The following is a 21,402-nucleotide window of genomic DNA, read 5'->3' as shown; positions in this document are numbered from 1 at the left end:
TGATAGTATGAATTGGGCCTCTTTTTCCACACAAAAGTACCGCCTTTGCTCATTTGCAGCCTCCCAAGGATGGTGTGGAAGGTGATAATGAGAACGTGCCTCAGCAACCATTCCCCCCCACACATCATCACCCCCCACAGCATCCATGCGCCCCACGTGACCCACGGGATGATGCTATCACAGGTGACCGCTGGTAAGTAATTTCTACTGCAGCAGTTAATGGAAATGCAGTTTTCATTACAGTAAGAAAATTGAAATCTCAGCCAGCCTCTGTGGGTTCCATCTGACCCATTCCTCATTTCTCATAAGATTGTGTGTTGTTTTCATTCCCCTCGTGATTAACCTTTATCATGAAAGGGTAGGGGGAGCCAAGGAATTGAAATCCCCAGGAAATCTCCACATCACACTGCCATTCAGCAATCGTCCTCAACTATCCTGATACCGGGGCTCCCATCAAGTAGGAAAGGGCCGTTTTTAATTTGAGGTGGGGATATTATCTCGGAGGGAAGGTTCCAGATGTCCAGGCTGAACTGAAGTGACAGACACGCAACCAGTATGGAAGGAAGAAGAGAGAGGAGGAGAGAAGGGAAAGTGGCGGCGCCAAGGGACCCGTGTCATTGACAAGTCCTCAGAGGTAGCGGACAACTTCCCTTGGGTGGGAGGTATGTGGGCGTCGATACTGTGAATGCCTTTCCACACAAAGCATATTTTCAACTCAGATTGGCACTGGCTCTTTAAATTGCAGATCATCCATGACTGCACAGAATTTCTCCTTTGTTAGAAAGAAGTTAGCTAAACATGATGCAGACTTGCTCCTTCCGATGCCCCTTTGCTCTGAATTCATGGTCCTCGTCCCTCAGCTCCTGACCTCTCGGAGCCCCATGTCCTTTCCTGTCACGGCCCGCTCCTCCCTTATGCCACCCACTCGACAGAGTGAGCGAGGTGCAAATAGTCAAGGTGCTCAATTTCGTAATTTTGTTGAGAAAGCAAAAGGGCACTAGACACCCTCCCTTTGGCAGAGGCCCACCCTGTTTAAGGTTTTATCTCTTCCCTGTTTTTTCCTGTCACTGCTCATCATATGACCAAATGGGGCCTGGCTGCCATTTTCTTAGCCCGGAACTGATACTCTATCAAACCACGTGCAAGTAATTTCCAGAAGGGGGACTCTGGTAAAATCAGGAAGGAGCCATTTGAGCAGCGAATCAGACTCAAAGGTTTCCCATAACCTACATGTGTTCCAGCCATGACCAATCAACATGAAGTAGTGATGGGGGGCGGGGGTGTCCATCCTGGAGAGCTGAATGCCTTTTCTGTTTGATTGCTCAAAGGTCTTTGCGGAGGGAAAATTGCCTTTTCCCTTATTTATTCATTCCCGCATCCTCTAATTCTTCTTCTTGCTCAATCTCTCTCTTTCAGGAGATACTCATTTTGCCATGATTGGCAGCAGTTCCTAAGCACTGGCTGGCACCACATTCGTCCGTTAGTCTCTGGAGGGCGTGCTATCCCAGCTTGCAGGCAAACGAGGATTCCACGCTGGGGACCATTTCACTGGTCAGTTGGGCTCAGGTTCCCTCTTCAAGCCCGGAAGCTTCCTTGTCCCCACTCTTGCTCTTGAATCCTATTTCATTTGCATCTGTATATGCGGGAGACATTGAGCCTGTAGATGGCAGGACTGCTAGGAAACCAACAGAGTCTGACTCCTCCTCATCTTCTCCTTTTGCATCTCTAAATCCAGTGAGACCATGTGGTGTCCCTCCAAAACCCCAAATACGGAGCTGATCCCTGCTCCTTGGCCTTCTGCAAAAAGGCAGGCCAGCAGTGCCAGCGGACAGATAGTGGGCCAAGGAAGGAAAGACTCACAGGGTATCGATTTCAGAGTAGTGGGACCTTAGGGATCATCCCTGTTTGTCACTTGACAGAGAAGAGTGCCATCGTCAAGGTTGCACACCAACCCATGGCAGAGCCAGGCCAGAGATGGAAGCTCAGGCTCCAGTTCAGGGCTCTCTTCACTGTGCCCAGGGTGCCTGATGGAATGCTGCTGGTTTGTACCAAATGGCACCCCCCAAATGCTAGAGTTCCCAACACCATAGGAAGATACTGAAGGGACATAAAAGGTAGAACCACTGACGGGGGGGGAAGGAGGGGGGCGGACACACAGAAACTTCTTTTTCTTTATGGCCATCTGGTGTTCTATTGGCCTCTTCACAAGGTGAGAATTGAATGATCTGAAGGACAGAAGGACAGCAAAAGAAATGAAGCAAGGGGCGCCTGAGTGGCTCAGTCAGTTAAGCGTCTCACTTCCACTCAGGTCATGATCTCAAGGTCCTGGGCTCCCTGCTCAGCCAGGAGTCTGCATCTCCCCCTCCTTCTGCCCCTCCCCCGCTCATGCTCTCTCTCAAATAAATAAATAAAATCTTTAAAAAAAAAAAAGAAAGAAAGAAATGAAGCAAGAGGGTCAGAAGAACGTACCATGGTGGCTGGGAGAGTAAGCAGTGGAACAAGCTGGCATGGCTCTAAATCCCACTCTCACTTACTAGCTATGGTGCTTAACCTTTGTGCACCTCAGTTTACTCAGCTGTGAAATGGAGATAATCTATGTGCTCCTAAGGTAAGGATTAAATGAGCCATTTCATGGAAAGTACTTAGGACAGTACCGGACACAGAGCTAGCCATTGTTCTATTAGCCTGGAAGGAAGCATGAGGAACAGCCCGGAGATAGCCACGAGAGCTCTGTCAGGCTGACCCTAAGTCAGTCCCCCTCCCTGTGTCTGGTAGCGCTGCCAGGAGAAAGTACAGCGTGATGAAAAGGGCCTGGATTTAAAAACGATGTGAGTTAACGTGCAGCTAAACTGCCATAACAGAGAGGCCTCAAAACACCATGACTTGGGGCGCCTGGATGGCCCAGTGGGGTGAGCTGCCCACTCTTGGTTCCGGCTCGGGTCACGGTCTTGCGCTGGTGGGATCGAGCCCCGTGTGGGGCTTCCGGCTCAGTGCGGAGTCTGCTTCAGATTCTTTCTCCCTCCCCTTCTGCCCCTCCCTGCTTGAGCACACACTCTCTCTAAAATAAATAAATTAAATTAAAACACACACACACACACCATGGTTTACAGTACAAAGAAGATTATTTCTCTGTCACGTCACAATCCTGATGTAAACTGTGCCGGTCAGTGAAGGAGCTCTGTTTCTTTATGATCATTTGAGAACCTGGTTCTTTCCAAGTTATTGCTCTGCCAACCCCCTCACGATCTTGTCAAACGGAATCCCGCCCCCCTCCACCCCGTCCAGATTTTAGCCAGCAGGTGGAAGGAAGGCGTGAGGAGGAGGTATACCCATGGATTTAAGCCTCAAGCCGCAAAGTGGCACCATGATCTCTGCTCACATTTAATTTGCAAGAATTGTGTCACGTGGTCACAGAACCCCCGACGGCAGAGGAGGCTGGGGATGGAGTCTAGCTGCGCAGCCACGAACCCGGAGAGGAGGGGAGAGAGACCTACGCTCAAATCCAGTTCTTTCGATTACTGATGGCGTCTAGGGGCCAGTTATGGAAACCCTTTCTACCTCCTCTAGCTCATTCATTGAACCGGCTCTCGATCAGCAGGCGCTCTTTCATTCTACAAGTATTGCCTGAGCACCTACGATGGGGCCGGACTCTGTTCTAGGTCCGGGGGGTGCAGCTTTGAACAAGGCAGACCACGCCCCTTCCGCTCTGACGCGGATTTGCTCTAAGGCTAATGAGGGGCCTTCCGAGGACTTTTTCTTTTCGTTCCAAATCAATATTCATTTTCATGTTTTTTTTTTAAAGATTTTTATTTATTTATTTATTTGACAGAGAGAGAAACAGTGAGAGAGGGAACACAAGCGGGGGAGCGGGAGAGGGAGAAGCAGGCTTCCCGCGGAGCAGGGAGCCCGATGTGGGGCTCGATCCCAGGACCCTGGGATCATATTCTTTTTTTTAATTGTTTTTCTGAACAAGGACCTCAGATTTATATGCTCTCCAGGCCTCACTAAATTTGGATCTGCCCCTGCTGCTCTCCTGGAGCTAACGGCTTAGCTGGAAGAAAGAAACAGTAAACAAATGCAAGTATACAACATCAGAGGCTGCTGAGTGCTCTGATGTACACCTGCCGTCGGAGTGAGGAGAGAGAGCCCTACTATATTCGGAGACCCTTTCTGGAGTCACGTGAGCAGCCATTGAAGGACGGGAGTTGTTCCTACTTTTTACTAAAGACTAGTGTCATTCACACATCTCTGTGTATGCTGCTGATTGTTTTTTAGAATTTATTTCTGGTAGTGGAGTTAATGAGTCAGAGGGACAAATGTTTTGCAGGTTCTTGAAATCATGGGCTGAAACCTCTTTTTTTATTGAGACTTCTCATTAGGATTATAAAAGAAACAGTGAGAGGCGCCTGGGTGGTTCAGTCAGTTAAGCGTCTGCCTTTGGCTCAAGTCATGATCCCAGGGTCCTGGGATTGAATCCCGCATCGGGCTCCCTGCTCGCGGGGAGCCTACTGCTCCCCCTGCTTGTGCTCACTCTCTCTCTCTGACAAATAAATAAAATTTAAAAAGAAACAACAACAATGATAAAGACCTAGATTTCAAGACATTTTAATATCATTTTTTCAGAGCGTAGATATGCTCCAGACGTTTAAGGGTTACTTCTATCTGTACTGTCTGGGCTTCTCTGCATCTGAGGTCCTAACTAGCCTTTTTCACCTCCCACACGAAACACCAACATGCCACATCCTTATTCTAGAATTATTTCTTAAGTCCCAGAATTTTAGGGTGAGAAGGAAACTGGGAGATTGCTGACTCGCCCTAAGACTCATTGTGAGTTTATGGTCAAGCTAAGCTAGAGCCTCAATCTCCCAATTCCTCTGTCTGTAATCAAAACCAGTGACAGATGAAATGTGCCTGCAGTGTTTTGTGACAATAGACCTTAAGGCAGAAGTTTTTAAATAAACACTCACGGATATGGCCTGCCAGATTTACCTGCTTCGTAGGTGGTTATGAGCATTAACTGCAGTAACAAACATCAAGTCCGTAGCACGGTGCTGGAACAGTGTAAGAGACATTTCAGTGCTAGCCGTGGGTACGACTTTGGTGGCAAAGCCAGGGGAATGTTCCAAGACCAGATGTGGGCCCCGTGGGAAAGGGAGCAGGTGTGGGGCAGTGTGAGGTGGTCTGGGGGCCTGTAGGCATGAACAGAAGACCTCAGCAGAAAGGGGCTGGCCATTATACCCCCAGAATCCCAGGAGCTGGAGAAGGAGTCACATGAGACCACCCAGAGGGATAGAGACCTTCAGCCTGGGTCAAGGGAACCACAGGAGACGGGGGGCCCAGCTGGAGGCCGCTGCAGAGTCCGTGACAGAGCCAGCTTTAATCATCTGCCAGGCCACCCCACAGAGGCCAGCTGCCGGCCCAAAGGGCTTAGGCCACCCAGCCACGTGAGAACTCTCTTATTCCCTTACCTCTCCCCTTTCTGGGCTTCATTCCAAGCATGGAGGGAAAGAGCAGCTAGCAAGGGGGAGGAGGTGAGTAGAGGGAGAGGCGAGGAAAAGGACCATGCCCCCTTTCCCAGGGCAGGCTTCCAGGATGAGGCAGGTTTGAGCCAAGGGAGAAGAAGAGATTTCAGGCAAAATCAGTTTCAGGATTTTAACTATTACCTGGGACTTGGAATGTTAAGGTCTGAAATGAGGCTATTTTTTTGCAACTCAAAGGATTTTTGTGTTGTCTGAACATGACAGTAAGTTCATCGGCTTGCCCAAGTCAGCATCGGAGGAAGAGGGATTCTGCTGCCATCAAATAAAATTTAAGGAGACCAAGAGGGGCCTCACAAAACGTGGGGATTGGCCCCTACTGCTCTCAGGGACAGAGCGATAATAGACAGATGAAGAGAGAGAGAGAGTTGCATTTTGTTCACAATCCCTGTTTCGTGCTTTTCCAGTGAGCCAGATATATACGATTTTAATTTGATAGTCATTCTGGCGGTGTCACACACGTGTAATGTTATTTCCTAAATCATCACTTCCTGCTAATAAGACCCACTTTTATTCCACTCTAGTGCACTCACTCCTGAGTTAAAAGTAATTTTTGGACCTCCTTTTGATCTTCATCTTCCTGATTGCACACGTGCGAGTTTTACCTTCTGTAAGCCTTTCACTTGGCGAAGCCTCGGGGAGGTATCCTGTCTGGGCCGACGTGACTGGGAACGCTGCACGAGCTCAAGATCGCAGCCGCCGACTGCTGATGCCTCCAAGCCACGGAGTCCCACTCGGTGTTTTCATGTTCCTTAAGGCCTTCCCCATCACTCGCTACTGACAGATTACATGTAGTCAGTTCATTCATTCACTCATCATTTATTGGATTGGGTACCCCCTTGATGCCAGTCACCCTGTGGGGGTGCTGGAAGTACAAACGTGGTAGCTGAACAACACACGCTCCCTGCCCCCCGAGGCACGCGCCTTCTACTATTTTCATGATTCGAAGGATTCTAAATTATTGTCGTTAACAGGTGATAAGGACAATGTTGGCATGATCTACCAGGTTCCGTGGGAGCACAGGACGGAGTCACTACCTCTGCTTGGCAATGGGTCGGATCAGTTTCACAGACCAGAAGAGCATGGGGCTGGAAGGATCAGTTAAGACTTTGCCAGGCGGCTGAAGCGGGGGGGTGGCGCGGGCAGAGGGAACGGCTCGGACAGAGGCACCGCGTGAGTCGGGCTAGCCTAAGTTATGCCACGGTAACAAAATGACCCTGAAGTCTTAGCAGCTAAATACCACTAAGATTCATCTTTCACTCGAAGCACAGGTCCCGTGCAGGTCGGCTGGTCAGGGGGTGGATAGGAGGAGTGACAGGCAAGGCTCTGCTCTACACGGTCCCCTGAGGACCGAAGCTAGCGGCGTCCATACACTCTTACAGCTGGACCACCCGGAACATGTGGCTTCCAAGTTGGCACTAAAGGGCACCAGAAGCGGTCAGGTAACACACTGAGGGTAAATTCCTCAGCGCGGAGGTGACAGATATAATTTCCACTCCCACGGCATTGCCTAGAACTAAAGCCATAGTTCACCAGGTGGTCAAATGTACAGGAACACGTGGTTATTCCATGAATACAGTCAAGGTCTCTGCTACAAGCACAAAGGCATGAAACCGTTTCCTCAGCTTAGGAAACAGAATAGTTCAAAGTGATTAGAGAAGAGAGTGCGGAGAGGCAATAGCAAAAGTTAAGAAAGGTCGGGATAAGATGATGGAAGCTTCTGTGCCGTGCATAGGAGTCTGGACCACCGTATGTGCAAAGCAAAGCTTTTGAAGAGTTTTAAACATAGTATGGTGGTCATTTTTGTGTTTTATTTTTTTAAAAGATTTTATTTATTTATTTGAGATAGAAAGAGAGAGATCGAGCGAGAGAGAAGGAGAGGGGGTCCCTGCTAAGCAGGGAGCCTGACAGGGGGCTCCATCCCAGGACCCTGGGACCATGACCTGAGCCCAAGGCAGACGCTTAACCCACTGAGTGGCCCAGGCTATGCATATTTGTCTTTTAAGTGCATTCCTCATGCAGCAGCATAGGGGATGAATTAGAAAGGGATTGAAATAGGAGATGGAAAGACCGGTTTGATTCCTACAATTGTCCAGGTTAAAGATGATGGAGGAACTAAAATAGGGTCGTTGGGGATGAATACGAGAAAGGTTAAAGAGACAGTCAGTAGAACTTCATGACTAATTAGATATGGAAGAAGGAGAAAAATAGGATGACTTTCTCTTCTGCTCTAGATGCCACTAATTAAGTGGCACCAATTAAGATAGGGAATACAGGAGGATGAGTAGGCTTGGGGAAAAGACGCTGAGGGCAATTTGGGACCTGAGTGTGAGGTACCTAATGTGCTTGTTACAAGTTGAATTGTATCCCTCAAAAAGATACGTCCAAGTTAAAACCCCCAAGAGCTCAGAATGTGACCTTATTTAGAAATAAGGTAGCTGCAGATCTAATTAGTTAAGATGAGGATGAGGTCCTCTGGAGTAGATTGGACCCTTAATCTAATGTGACTGGTGTCCTTATAAGAAGACAGCTATGTGACAACGGAGGCAGAGATTGGAGCGATGCATCCACAAGCCAAGAAATACCAAACATCAGAATCTAGAAGGGGCAAGGAAGGATTCTCCTCTGTACGTTTCACAAGGAGCATGGCCCTGCCAACACCTTGATTTTTGACTTCTGGCCTCCAGAACTGTGAGAAAATAAACTTCTGTTGTTTTAAGCAGTTCCTGGTACTTCGTTACAGCGGCCCTAAGACACGGATACAGGCATCCGGGTGGAGGTGCCCAGCTGAAAGTATAGGTGAGGTCAGACCAGTCTTCCTCTAAAAGCCCAAGGAGGGATCAGTAAGGAGCACAGAGCAGGCTGGGGCACGTGCTGGAAGAGCTGTATTTTGCCCAGGGTAGAGGGGAGGAAAGGGGAACGGACAGGGAACATCATAATGAAGAGGACATTTGAAGAGGGCTTTGGAGAATAAGTTGGGATCTTTTTCTGTCCTAGCTGATGCCAAACTCCCGGGAGCCAAGCCTACATATCTGGCAGGTATCACTGGGCACTTTTGTGTTGGGCTCTGTGCTAGGCACGGAGAATATATCTGATAGAGACCGAGCAGGCACAGTCCCGATTCTCAGGCAATTATAATCCCCTGGGGACACAGACTAATGCTGGTCAATATCAAGTAACATACAGGCACTCACTCTGATAAGTGGTATGAAGGGACATTACCAAGTGTTAAGAGAACATATTTCAAGGAAGTTGTTCAAGCCTGGAGGCTGTGAAAATCTTTTTGAGGAAGTGAGGTTTGAGCTGAGATCTGAAGTAAAGGAGTTAATTTTAGGTGAAGGGGGAAAGGGAGGGGAAGAGTCCAGGCAAAGGCTCTGGAGCAGGAGGGGAAGCTCATGCAGATTTGAGGATCTGAAAGACAGCCAGGGTCACTGCAGCTCAGACGGGAGGAGGAGCTGACCCTGGGAGCAGGCAGTAACCACGGTTTGCAGGGTCTTGAATGGTTTAGTCCCCATTGGCAAACAATGGATAGAAGGGAAATACCCAGTCAATGACTTTCCAGCTGGGATCCAGAAGGGCAAGATTAAAGTTGTATTTTTTTATTTTTATTTTTTAAAGATTTATTTATTTATTTGAGAGAGAGAGAGAGAGCGTGTGCAGAGTCAGGGGATGAGGAGAGGGAAAGAATCTCAAGCAGATTCCCAAGGAGCTCAAAGCCCAAACTGAGGCATGATGTGGGGCTCTATCTCCTGACCCTGAGATCATGACCTGAGCTGAAATCAATAGTCGGATGCCCAACCAAATGAGCCACCCAGATACCCCCTTCAAAAAAACATTTTTAAAAGATTTATTTGTTTTAGAGAGAGAGAGCGAGAAAGAGAGAGAGACAGCATGAGCAGGAGGGGCAGAGGGAGACGGAGAGAATCTCAAGTGGACTCTGCCTGAGCACCGAACCCAACAAGGGGCTGGATCTCACAACAATGAGATCACCACCGTGAGATCACGACCTGAGCTGAAACCAAGAGTCAGACACTTAACCAACCGCACCCACCCAGGTGCCCTGCCTCTTTATTTTATTTTAAAGATCACTTTGATGAGAATGGCTGGAGAAAGTCAAGAATGGAAGCAAATAGGGGCACCCGGCTGGCTCAGTCAGTGGAGCATGCAACTCTTGATCTCGGGGTCATAAGTTCGAGCCCCACGTTGGGTGTAGAGATTACTTAAAAATAAATTAATTAATAAACTTGTAAAAATATTAAAAAAAAAAAAAAAGAACGGAAGCAAATAGAACTATGAAACTATTGCACTGGTCCAACCCAGAGAGCATGTTGGCTTGAACAAGGTGGTCGCAGTGGCAACAGCGGACTTAAGAAGGATTTCTCTAGGCACTCATTGAAGGGAAAAAGGAATTCATGAATGAAATCAACTGTCTGTACGTGCAGCTATTCCATGCTCTTCTCCGTCTTCAGGTTATAAAATACTGTCTCTCTGAGATGTGACGTTGATGCCTGAGCACAAAACATCTTGACATCTGATAATAAAGACTTCATCTCTGAAGAAGAGGAAGTTAAACGGTGTTCTGAGGAGACGATGATACCCTTCTAGTTGGGGAAGGGAACTTCCCATTGAAGAGAGAACAAGAGGTTTGGCCCCCAAAGGCTTTCCCAGGTCATAGCGGTCCCAAGACCCGCCAGCCACCAGGCTTTCTCTCACCTGATATTCCCTAAGGAACGTGACCCACAGGCACCATGTACAAAAGGACTATTCTGTACAGTGGGGCTCCCCCAAGGCACCCTGCAAGACACTATTATCACCTAGAAAGGGCTGATGCTTCCATAGGTAGGTTTTCCTCCTCTGTTGCACCTACCCTTTAGACATGGGGATGAGAGTGAAGTCGGGACTGTGGCCTTTTCATTACGTAGGAGGGTGTGCTTCTTCCCAGGGGCCTGGCCCACGCCTGACGTTCTCCTGAGCACCAGATTTCTAGCTCCTGGAGGAGGCAAAGCTGTAGTCCCAGGGGCCACGTGTCTTGGCCCACTCTTGCAACGTGGGATGTGTTAAGTTCAAATTGTTCGCTCAGTTGGGTACCTCATTAGATGTAAGATGCTGCACCAGGTGGGTCTTGAGTTCTTCCTTCTCCATCATGCCAAGGAAGGATGGAGTTCAGAGGAATGAAAGGCAGCCAACCATCTTTGAATACCTGGTCGTGTCTCACAGCTGATAGAATCTGAAGAATACTGGGGAATTGCTTTGAATCTTATCTTCTTACTCTTGTTCAACAGACATTGGAATAGACTCTGTGGAAATTAAAAAACCCAGACTCTTCACCATAGAGAACAAACTGGTAGTTGCCAGAGGGGAGGCGGGTCAGGGGATGAGGGAAATAGGCGAAGGGGATTAAAGAGTACACTTATCATAATGAGCACTGAGTAAGGTATAAAATTGTTGAATTAATAATGTACACCTGAAACTAATATAACAGTGTAGGTTAATTATACTTGAATAAAAAAATAATCAACAATACGTTTTCATCCTAATTAACCATGCAAGAGCTACTAATGAAGTGATACAAATGATTCAATATTATTTAATAATGACATCATATTTACATTTATGCCCAGCTTCCAACGACTCTGAGCTCCCCTTGCCAAACAGAAGGACCTGAGCCTCCCTTTGAAATCTTCCCATTATTTCCAGGCAGTTGTGAAGGGGTGTGGGTGTCTTGGCCCCAGGAACCACACAGAGTTCTCCATTGGCTTTTTCTGCAGTAAGTCATCATTGTTGGAGGCCACCCAACAGACCCTTAACAAAACCTCCCACTGCTGACAGTGCCAAGACTGTCCCCCCCAACTCTGTGTCACAGCTTGTCATTTGGGTGCTGAGGCCTATGCCCAGAGTCTCACAAAGTCTTTCATGAACACATTTCCTGTAGACTATGGTCCTTGCCCATCTCCGTGGAGAAAACTCGAGCCTGGTTCCAAGGAGGGTGGAGGATGAAGGCCACAACATCCCTTCCTTGTCACCCCTTTTCTGTCTGTGGGACCCCCTGCACACCCCAGGTCCATCTCTCCTCTTTCAGTCACACAAGCCCCAAGCATATCCACAGATACCCAAAGAGCTTCTTTCACTAACTACATCAGAGCTTCATACCTGCCTGCCCAGACGCACGCAAGCAAATTAATATATGTATAGAAAAGGAGCCAAAAGGTCACACATCAAGGAGTTTTCATAATGACAATGATCTCTGGAGGATGAGTGCTGGGGTGTTTCACATTTTTGTCTGCTGACATACCCACTTGCTTTGCTTTCTTGTCATTATTTTATCTTGTAATGCTTTTTAAAAAAATTACATATTAATATACATTTTACATTTTATTACCTAATGCTTCCATTTTTAAAATCACTTAAGATATTAACATTTGGCTGATGACTGGAAACCCTCCAGTTTATTTTTGGTCTTCCTAGAAGTTGCTTTAGAGCCTTCAGGAACTGTTCTTTGAGCGTTATCTGGCTCTCCATCTCAACCTAGTGCGGAAGCTGGTGAGAGCATCTGGGAGCCCTCGCAGAGTGCCAGGCGCTGTGCCCAGTGCTTTCCATGCGTTGAACCAGGCCGCCCTCCCAGGAACTCTGCGCCCTCACCGTAATCGCCGCTGCCCTGAGGACCCAGCTCCTGAGAGCCGATACAAACTACAAGGCAGCACAGGATGGATACCAGATGCGCGGTGCAGAGACGCACATTCTCCAGGAGACAAGAGGCCTGGAACCCTCCCGGGTGGGGGTGGGGGGGGCATCTGGTTAGGGTACCTCTTTGGGGGCTTCCATCTCCCTCTCTCAGGGAAACCTTCCTCTTGGCCCAGATTCCTGCCTCCGGGAAGAAACCGACAAGGGCTGGGTCCTCCGAGGAGCCTGGCCCAGCCCCACCCACAGGCTCTCGCCCAAAGTCAGCCGGACTCAGCCAGGCCGCTTCAGAGCCCTGGGGCCCGACCCCGCCCGCCCCACCCAACCTCCTGGAAGAGCTGAAGGCCACGGGCGCCGAGAACCAGCTGGCCCTGGTGGGATGCGGAGAGGAAAAACCCCGGCAGCTGCCGCCTAATTGGCCTTCGAAACCGGGAGAGGCTTCCAAGTGCAGAAATGAATTAAATAAGCTTTTTTCCCCCCTTCGGGGTGGAGTACCAGCTCCAGGTCTCCACCCGAGTCACACCCTAGCTGCGGCTATTTATAAGATCTAAATGCCAGCTGGAACCTGCCAGGGTGAAACAAAACAGAGGGCTGGGCCCGAGGCAGAGGCCCCCCGGGCCCCGCGGGGAGCAGAGCCGGAGCGGAGCAGGGAAGGCAGGGGGAGGGCGCAGGGGGGAGCCAGCGCCTCCGAGGACCCTCTCGCCCCACCCAAGGCGCGCGGCCCCAGCCCGCCGGGAACTTGGAGTGCAGGCTGTTGGATGCTTCTCGGACATTCCACAGCCTGGGGCCCAGGGCGGGGTGCTGGGCAGGGTCCCCGGGGCTGTACCTGCTGGATCCGGAGCAGCCTGCCGGGTCTAGGAAAGCGGGGCTGGGCCGGCGGGCCGGGGCGGGGTCCCGGCCGAGGCGGTGGCGCAGAGGACAGAGGCGGGGACGCGGGGGCCGTCCCGGTTTCTGCTTCTCTGACCTGGCGTCACCTCATGCGCGCTGTTAAGCTCCGCTTCCTTGTTTGTGAAACCCGGGCGGGAATTAAACCAGCTGGGGAGGATTTTTGAGACAACTGAACGGACAGTAAGGCCTCGGCCCTGAAACAGGAGCTGTTGCTCTTGGACCTTCTGCCAGGTGCAAAAATGCCGCTGCGCGGGCCACTGTCTGGCCCAGAGACTTGCAGGGCAAACCAGGTCCCCCTCCTGCCGGAGGGCTCGAGGGCGTGGAGACGGATCACGTCGCGGCTTCCCGGTCCGTGCGCCCCCGAGTCACCTGACACGCTCCAGGTGACGTCCTGCGGCCCCAGCCCCGCCGCTCTGCTGGGGATGGCTTCCCCACCCAAAAATAGCCCTCCTCTCCTTCTCTGGGGAAATCCTCCCCTCCACTCTCCCCTTCAGGACCTTTCCTGACCCTTGGAGCACACTGGAGCTCCTTCCAGAGTTTTTAGAGTAGCCTTGTCCTGTGAAATGCAGACCACGCGGGTCATTTTAAGTTTCCTAGTAGCCACACTGAATCAGAGTAAAAAGAAACAGTGAAGTTAATTTGAATACATTTTATTTAACCCAATATATCAAAAATAGTATTGTTCCAGAAACATTATTAACGAGACATTTTACATTCTCTTTTTCTGCTGAGTATCCCAAATCCGCTGTGTAGTCTACACTTCTGGAATCCCCGTTCCCACTAGCTACATTTCAGGTGCTCGGGCTGCACGCGGGCATCTGGACTGGCCAGTGCGGTCCTAGAGCATTGGCTGCGTTTGCCATGGGACAGGTCGGGGTGGTCTCCAGCCGGGTCTTCGATGGTGGCGGGACGGGAGCAGGGGGCTACTGCCGGTGTGGGGAGGCGGGCAGCAGAGCCGGGGGTCTGGGAGCGAGTTGGAGACAGGACGTCTCTCCTGTCTTCTCCTCGCGGGGCCCCTGACTGCATGGGTATTCGTGTCCCGGTGCGGAGGGGGTCATGCGCACTGTGAACAGAACAGAAAAAGCCAGTGGCCCCCCCAGAGATCTGAAGGACCCTGGGCCACTGAGACTTCTGCTGTCCGAGGACACGGGTTCTGCACGTCCCCTCAAGTTCACAGCTGGAGGGAGGCTTTCAGGGGAGGCCAGGCTGTCACGGTTGGGGAATAAAGGGATCGGATGGGAGAAGAAACCGAAAGAAAAGAGACGGGAAGGGGAGAATCTTCGAACCACCTTGGGGACCCTGGCAGCCTTGTCACGCAGCCTCGGGAACTGGAAAAGCGTCTTTGGCTTCCAAAGTGTCTGCAACACTGTTAGGTTTGTGGCCTTCGAAGGCTCGGTGTGCCTCTGCCCTTGAGAAACAGTTTCCAAACACATCACATGAAAAATATTTCCTTTTGGTGCTCTGAGGGCCTGAGCTCACTGAGGGCTGATCCTACCAGGGAACATGGAGGAGGGCACTCCCTGACTGGTAAGCTGCCGCCGTAGCAGCAACCCCAGGATTATGATCCCTGCTTGGTGCAGAAAATGCTAGAACTTTCTAGAAGATTCTGGATCGGGCCAAGATGGGACTTTGTGGCTGGTGCCTGCTAGTCCTGAAGCCACGGAGGTGACGACCCATGGGTTCGCACAGGTCCCACCTGCCAGGGGCCTTCCCGAACCTCGGGTTGGCCTGGCTTTCTGATGCATTCGCTCCCCAACTTTGACTGCCCATCATGCAGACTGCCAAGCTAGTTACTGAGAGGATCTGGAAACTGGGGAGTAAGAAAAATCACCACCTATACTCCAGGGAATGTTACGGGGGCAGTCTGAACCCAATGACCTCTTCTGGCCAACCTGGCATCAGTGCAGCCCAGCCCCTATGGGGAGGCACAGTTACCCCAGAACTGAGCCAGTGGGCAAAGGTGGGGGGGTGCTCCCTTGGTTTTGTCTGGGATACTCCTATGCCCAGCCAAAAAAACCCACATGGACACCTTGTCCCAGAAAATATAATTTCCCAGAGAAATTGCTACAGCAGATTCCCTTGAAAAATAATTTGCTTTCCTATCACCATAAAATCTCAAAAATTAACATGCTGAGGAAATGGGGTTCTTCCGATAACTGGCCTCTTCTGATTAACAGGAAACTGTTTTTATTTTAACCAGTGGTGCTGAAAATCTCTGTCTCATGGACCAGTGCCTGGCCTGTTTTTAATCACACAGGACCCTGGTGGGCTGCGAGGCGCTGTGAATCCAGATGGCATGGGCCGTCGAGGCAGAACACAGAAGCCGCTGAGTCAGAGCTGGTGCCAGGCCTGCTGCTGGCGTTTCGTTTCTGTTTGGTTTTAACCAGACCCTTTAGAAGAACTCATTTCGTTGTCGTGCGTCCCTTTCCCCAAACGCAAAGCCTAAAAATTCCATTTGAGGGCTCAAGTGAACTGGGTCCCACTTGAGAAGGGGTCTCTCATTGGAGCAAAATGTCTGGCTCCCATCTAGCGCCTGACCATATTTTGACTATGCGATGACTTTAGCATTCACTTGGCAAGGGCATTTCCATTTGGCTCCCCATGAAGTCACAGAAATTCTAGTTATTTCTGTAGTGTGCTATTGCCTGGTTTATTTATAAGAACCATCCATCGGGGCTGAGCTGTTCTGTGTCTGGAGGCGCTTATATTATCACAGTTATGAAATGTTTATTTTCCTTGATCTGCTTAAGCTGATGCAGCACTTTTGAGCCATTAAGAATCTTGTAAATCAAGATAGTTTAGATAGGGGATGATTTTTCTGATGCGGGCTAAGTCAGCTGGATCAATGCCTCTCCCTTGATTGGGCTCTTACATTAAATGGGTGTGACTATCACATGTTCCTTTGAGAAACAGTGTTGCCTAGTTAGGAAGATTTGCTGCCAGCCCACTTTGTTTCTTCTGGCTCATACCCCAGCTGGGAAGTGTAGCTTCCAGGACCTGGGGAGCTGAGGCCGCCCCAGCGCTGAGGCAGAGGAACCCGTGATGAATATTTCAGGGCCACTATTCGCAAAAAACATCGAGGACAAGAAGCCCAAAGAACATATTCCAAATTAATGAGGGTTGCACAGGCTCACGAATTTAAAACCGAAACACCAATCTATTTGAAGAGCAATCTGGCCGTGCCTATCAAACATGGAAGATTGCACTTGTTCAGCAAAGATTTGAGAGCTTCTTCTGTGCCGGGAGCTGTTCCAGAATGTAAGAGCAAAGACCGGCGTTGCCCTCGCGGACCTCTGCTTTCCTGGGTCGGGGACAAATAGAGAAGCAAACAGATATGCAGCCCTGAGTGACGCGGGCAGGGGAGCAGAGGAAGGGGAGAAAGACCACAGGGGCAGATGGGGTGGGGGCTCCCCGCTGGGGTGGTGGGGGCGGCCACTCTGAGGAGGAACATTTGAGCTGAGACCAGAATGAAGTGAGCACAAGCCAAGCGACCGTCTGGGCGAGGAGCTTCGAAAGCAGAGGGAATAGCACAGGCGAAGGCCCGAGAGCGTGCGGGCAACGGAGCAGAGTGTCGGGTGCGTCTAAGGACCAGCAAGTGAGGGGGAGAGGTGGGAAGGGAGGGGACACGAAGCAGGGGTGGGGTGCAGATCGCAGAGCGCCTTTCAGCAAACCATCCTCCATAACCATCCTCTCTCCTTCCTTTTAGTAATAAAATCCCCTGCTGCCTTTTCGGGGCTCACGAACACGGTGCTGGAAATCCCGTCTTCCTGCCGCTGGTGCGACCGGGTGCGGCTCATCTGTTGGGTTCTTGTCGACGGGGCCATGAGTGGAAACCATTTCTGCTACTGCTACTTCTTGGTTCGGTGCTCACAGGGTGAGCAGTGTTGGCTCTTGTCCCTGCCTTCTGGTGGCACCATGAGCAGGCACCGGGGAGCCCACCTGGTCCAGGAGGACAAGGGGAAGCCCCCCCCCCCCCCACCCCAGGGAAGGTCCCAGGCAGAGGTTTGGGAAGTGTGGTCCTGGACCCGCAACATCGGCATCCCCTGGAAACTTGTAGAAATGCAGATTGTGGGGCCCCACTCCAGACCTACCGAATTGGAAACTTCGGGGGTGGGGCCCAGCAATCTGTTCTAAGAAACCTCCGGGGGATTCTGATGCAATCAGGCTTCAAAACCGCTCTCCTAGAGCAGCGTTTCTCAGGATCAGCCGTGTCGGCTCTGGTCTGTAACTCTTTGGGGGGGGTCTGTTTTCAGCAGCGTCTCTGCCCTCTACCCACTGGAAGACAGGGGCACACAGCCCGCCTGTCCCCCAGTTTTTTACAACCCAAAAGGCTTCCACAAACACACACATGGGTGTTTCCTGTGAGATGCTTATCAATTTTTGGAAGAAGAGCTGATACACTAGTAAGGGTGATTACCTTCGGGTTGTAGCATGTGGGGAGAGGGGGCTTTGGAGAACTTGGCTTTTACTTTGTATGTTTCTGTGGTGTGTTTTTACCATGTGTGTGTAACAATCATGTGGGAGAATGTTTTAGAAAGACCCCATTGGAAAAGTGGACACTAGGTCTCTTTACTGTAGTTCTGAGACCAACTCCGGTGTGGGAGGTTTTCCACCCCACCGAGCAACTCTCAGACACCAGCTGGGCGGCCTGCAATTCAACTCAGTTTGTTCACTGTCCACCTGGAGATGGTGTCAGATCCCACAGGTGATGGGCTCGGTCCTACAAGACTATCCCCCCACCTCCTCCATCCCACTTCGGATGCCGATCACAACTGGCTACAGATCAAAGTCCTCATGACCCCTTCCTTGGAGTCAGTTAATTTGCTCACAGAACCCAGGCAACCAGTTTAAGTCTGCTTACTACTGGTTTATTATAAAAGGCTATATATAACCCAGGATCAGCCAGGTAGGAGAGATGGGTAAGGTATGGGGAGAGGGTGTGGAGCTCCCATGTTCTCTCTGGGCATGGACTCTTCCAGCATCTCCACGTGTTCACCAAACCAGGAGCTCTCTGAACCCTGTCCTTTTGGGTTTTTATAGAGGCTTCCTTTCATTGGCATGATTGATGAAATCATTGGCCATTTGGTGACTGATTCAACATGGGGAGGAGGCCTCTTCCCTCCTAGGAAGTCAGGGGGTAGGACCTAAAGTTCCAACCCTCTAATCATGTGGTTGGATCCATTGGCAATCGGCCTCCAGGCGCTTTCCAAAAGTCACCTCATTAACCTCACAAATGATACCTTTATTGCTCTCACCACAGGAACTTCCAATGGTTTTAGGAGCTCTGTGCCAGGAACTGGGATAAAGAACAAGTATGTTTCTTATTATAAATCACAATATCACGTCTACTACAGGACTTAGTATCCTTAACACATGCTAACGTGTGTTTAATCTCCAAGAGGAGCAACATCCAAAATGGCGTGCCCCGGAACACTTTGGGACCCTGCTTCCTGGAGCCCTCCAAGTCCAGGACACAGTGAAAAGCCGCAAAGTCTGGCCACGGCCACAGAAAAATCTGTTCTGGGCATTTCGTTGGAGTGAGACTGCTCCTCCCACATTCAGTTGAGAAATGGGCCTTGAGATAGGACAGTTCTTGCGGGCAACTTTTGACTGGCTCCAAGCAATTCACTCTCCGGAAAAAGCCCCACAGGTAGTCTGGGTCTCTCCGGCCTGTACCTCTCCTTGTGGATGAGCTACCTGCAAGGTCTCCAGGAGCTGGAGGAGGGGGCAGTGTTTGGGGTCCACTGCCCCAGGTGCATATTCACCCTCTGCACCCCGTTCCCACGTGGCCCGGACAGGGCCATGGCCCGCAGCGTTCCCTGGAACAAGGCCAGCTGTCGGCCTTGCAGGGTCCCTCCCGACTTTTTTTTGCCTTCTTCCGTTCCCTCCAATGTGTTGAGGCAGGTTTTTCTTCTCCCCCTCATCTGCCCCTTTCCAGAGAATGGGATGGAATGAGGGAGGGGGGGTTAAAATTTTAAATCCTGGTGATCAGTCGTTCTTAATCTTCTTTACTAATTATCCAAAATCTTCTCAGGCACACGGCGCACCCAGTGACCTACCGAAAACACTGGCAGTTAACCAAGCCCACCCTTCAGCCCTGGCTACGAAACCACAACGGCCGTCACTCCACAGCTGCAAGGGATCAAATCCTGACTTGCCTTCCCTCCAAGAGTTCATATCATCTATGGGGCTCATCACAGTGCCTGGCACTCGGCCGCCATTCTTTTAGCGATTATATCATCATATCCTACACTCTGCGTTTCTCACTCTTTAACAGTCTCTGGAATTATTTAGATTTTCGACGAACAGATCTATACCATGAATGAGGTCCAAAGAGAGAATTCAGTGGCACAGTCCACAAAGGTCTTCAGAGCAACGGGAGTGAGAAGATCACTACTAAAGAGATAAAGATAATAGGTCACTAATAAGGAGATTCTCCTCACAGTGTTGTTGCTAACACAGCTGTCTTCCACTCGGTATTTGGCCATTGGGATTCCACCCCCCCCCCCCTGCACACACACACAAAACAAGTGGTTCTCAAGCTTTAGCAGGCACCCGAATTCCCCAGAAGACTTTTCAAAAAGATTGCCAGCTCCACATTCTACGGTTTCTGAGTGAGCAGGTTGGGGTAGAGCCAGCAAATTTATATTTTTAACAAGTTCTCAGATGATGCTGATGCTATTGGTCTGGGGATTACACTCTGGGACCCACTGCCCGACACATGGATTCAGAACCCAACATTTAAAAAAGTGCATTCTGCCCAAATCAGGTCATGCGTCCAGCTCGTCACCCTCCATCACGGTCTGTCACGTCATTCATTGCATTTGCTTTGTGGCATCCATGCATCTGTGGGGTACGCACCCTATGTCCTTCCGTAGGTCACCGGTACAAGTGCGGACGGGGCTGGCTAAGGACAAAATCCCGGTCAGATGATTAAACCCCTAGGGTGTAGGCTCCCTTCAAGCCATATAATTACAGCAGGGCTTCTCAAATTTGGTCAAACTTTAAAACCAGAGGGGAGCTGAAAAAAAACAAGATCTAAACAAAACACAGTGTCCAGGCCCCACCCCAGAGAGCCTGAGTTTACCAGCCTGGACTGCCCACTGGCACTGGTACAAAGGTCCCTCCAGGTGATTCCAGCCGGGGCTGAGAACTACCAGCTAGAGGTCTTCCTGGTTCCATCTGTTGAATCAGCCCCACCGAACTGTCCTCTGTCCATGTAACTTTGATTTATTTAAGCTTTAATAAGTTAAATAAACTTTAAGTTATTGATCTACATGGTTACAAGCTTTGCTGATATCAAGGTATGTGTTCCTACAGCTTTCCATCTTCTTTTTGGTCATCCCACTTTCAAAAACATAAAATTCTATTGGCCTGGTAGGACACAGTCTTAGGGAATCATACTAGTTTTTAAAGATCACCTTTTAACTATGATTAGAATCTGTTGAGGAATTTTGCCTGTGGCCAATGTCAAGCCCACAGAGTTGGATACGCTTTGTTTATATCATCATAATGTAATGATAGCTAACATTTATTGCTTAACTTTGTCTCAGAGTGCTCAGTGCTCTTTATAAATATTCAAATAATCCTACGAAATGGCTATTACGATTTCTATTTTATGGACAGGGAGCCAGAGTTGGATCCGGCGGACTCCAGTGCCTGTGCTTTTAACCACTAGATGTTGCTTCTGTTTATATTTGCCAGGCTCCATCTTGTTCCTCAAATGCTTTACAGCGACTTTCAAAGATATTAAAAATAGGAGAAAGCATGAAATCACTGTAGTAAAGTAAGAACAGCAAGGGTCAAAATGAGTCATGGGTCAGAGCAAAATGCTTGCACGTTTGTTAACTGAAGGGTCACCGATTCGAAGATTTTATTTTATTTTTTTATTTATTCATTTGACAGAGACAGATACAGCGAGAGAGGGAACACAAGCAGGGGGAGTGGGAGAGGGGGAAGCAGGCTTCCCGCTGAGCAGGAAGCCCGATGCGGGGCTCGATCCCAGGACCCCGGGATCATGACCTGAGCCGAAGGCAGATGCTTAACAACTGAGCCACCCAGGCGCCTAAAGGGTCACCGATTTGGCTTTGAGTGTTCTGGAAATGTCGATGCAATGTTCAATTGCACCGCTGACATTGGATTAATTAAACACAAATATAGCTCAAGAGAAGTACCCAAGAAGCCCTGGGGCTTCTCGAAGAAGACACTTGAAGAAGATTCCAGGAATGTCTGCAAGAATATTCTCATGATCCACACAGACAGGAGCCTCACAGGTCTCAACAAACCATCGTTTACACCA

The 21,402-nt window shown here is 49.9% G+C and overlaps 1 long non-coding RNA gene across 1 annotated transcript; it reads left to right on the top strand.

Annotated features, from left to right (window-relative positions):
* Positions 1 to 16,232: 16,232 nt before the first annotated feature.
* On the top strand, positions 16,233 to 19,339 carry LOC116627788. Its single transcript, XR_004298534.1, has 3 exons — positions 16,233 to 16,361; positions 16,810 to 16,977; positions 19,138 to 19,339. It is a non-coding gene; the product is annotated as an uncharacterized LOC116627788 (long non-coding RNA).
* Positions 19,340 to 21,402: the final 2,063 nt, after the last annotated feature.

This window comes from Phoca vitulina, unplaced genomic scaffold (assembly GCF_004348235.1).
Source record: "Phoca vitulina isolate PV1807 unplaced genomic scaffold, GSC_HSeal_1.0 scaffold3, whole genome shotgun sequence".
Lineage (NCBI taxonomy): Eukaryota > Metazoa > Chordata > Mammalia > Carnivora > Phocidae > Phoca > Phoca vitulina.
Note: the sequence above shows the minus strand (reverse complement) of the source record. Positions and strands in the feature narration are given on the sequence as shown.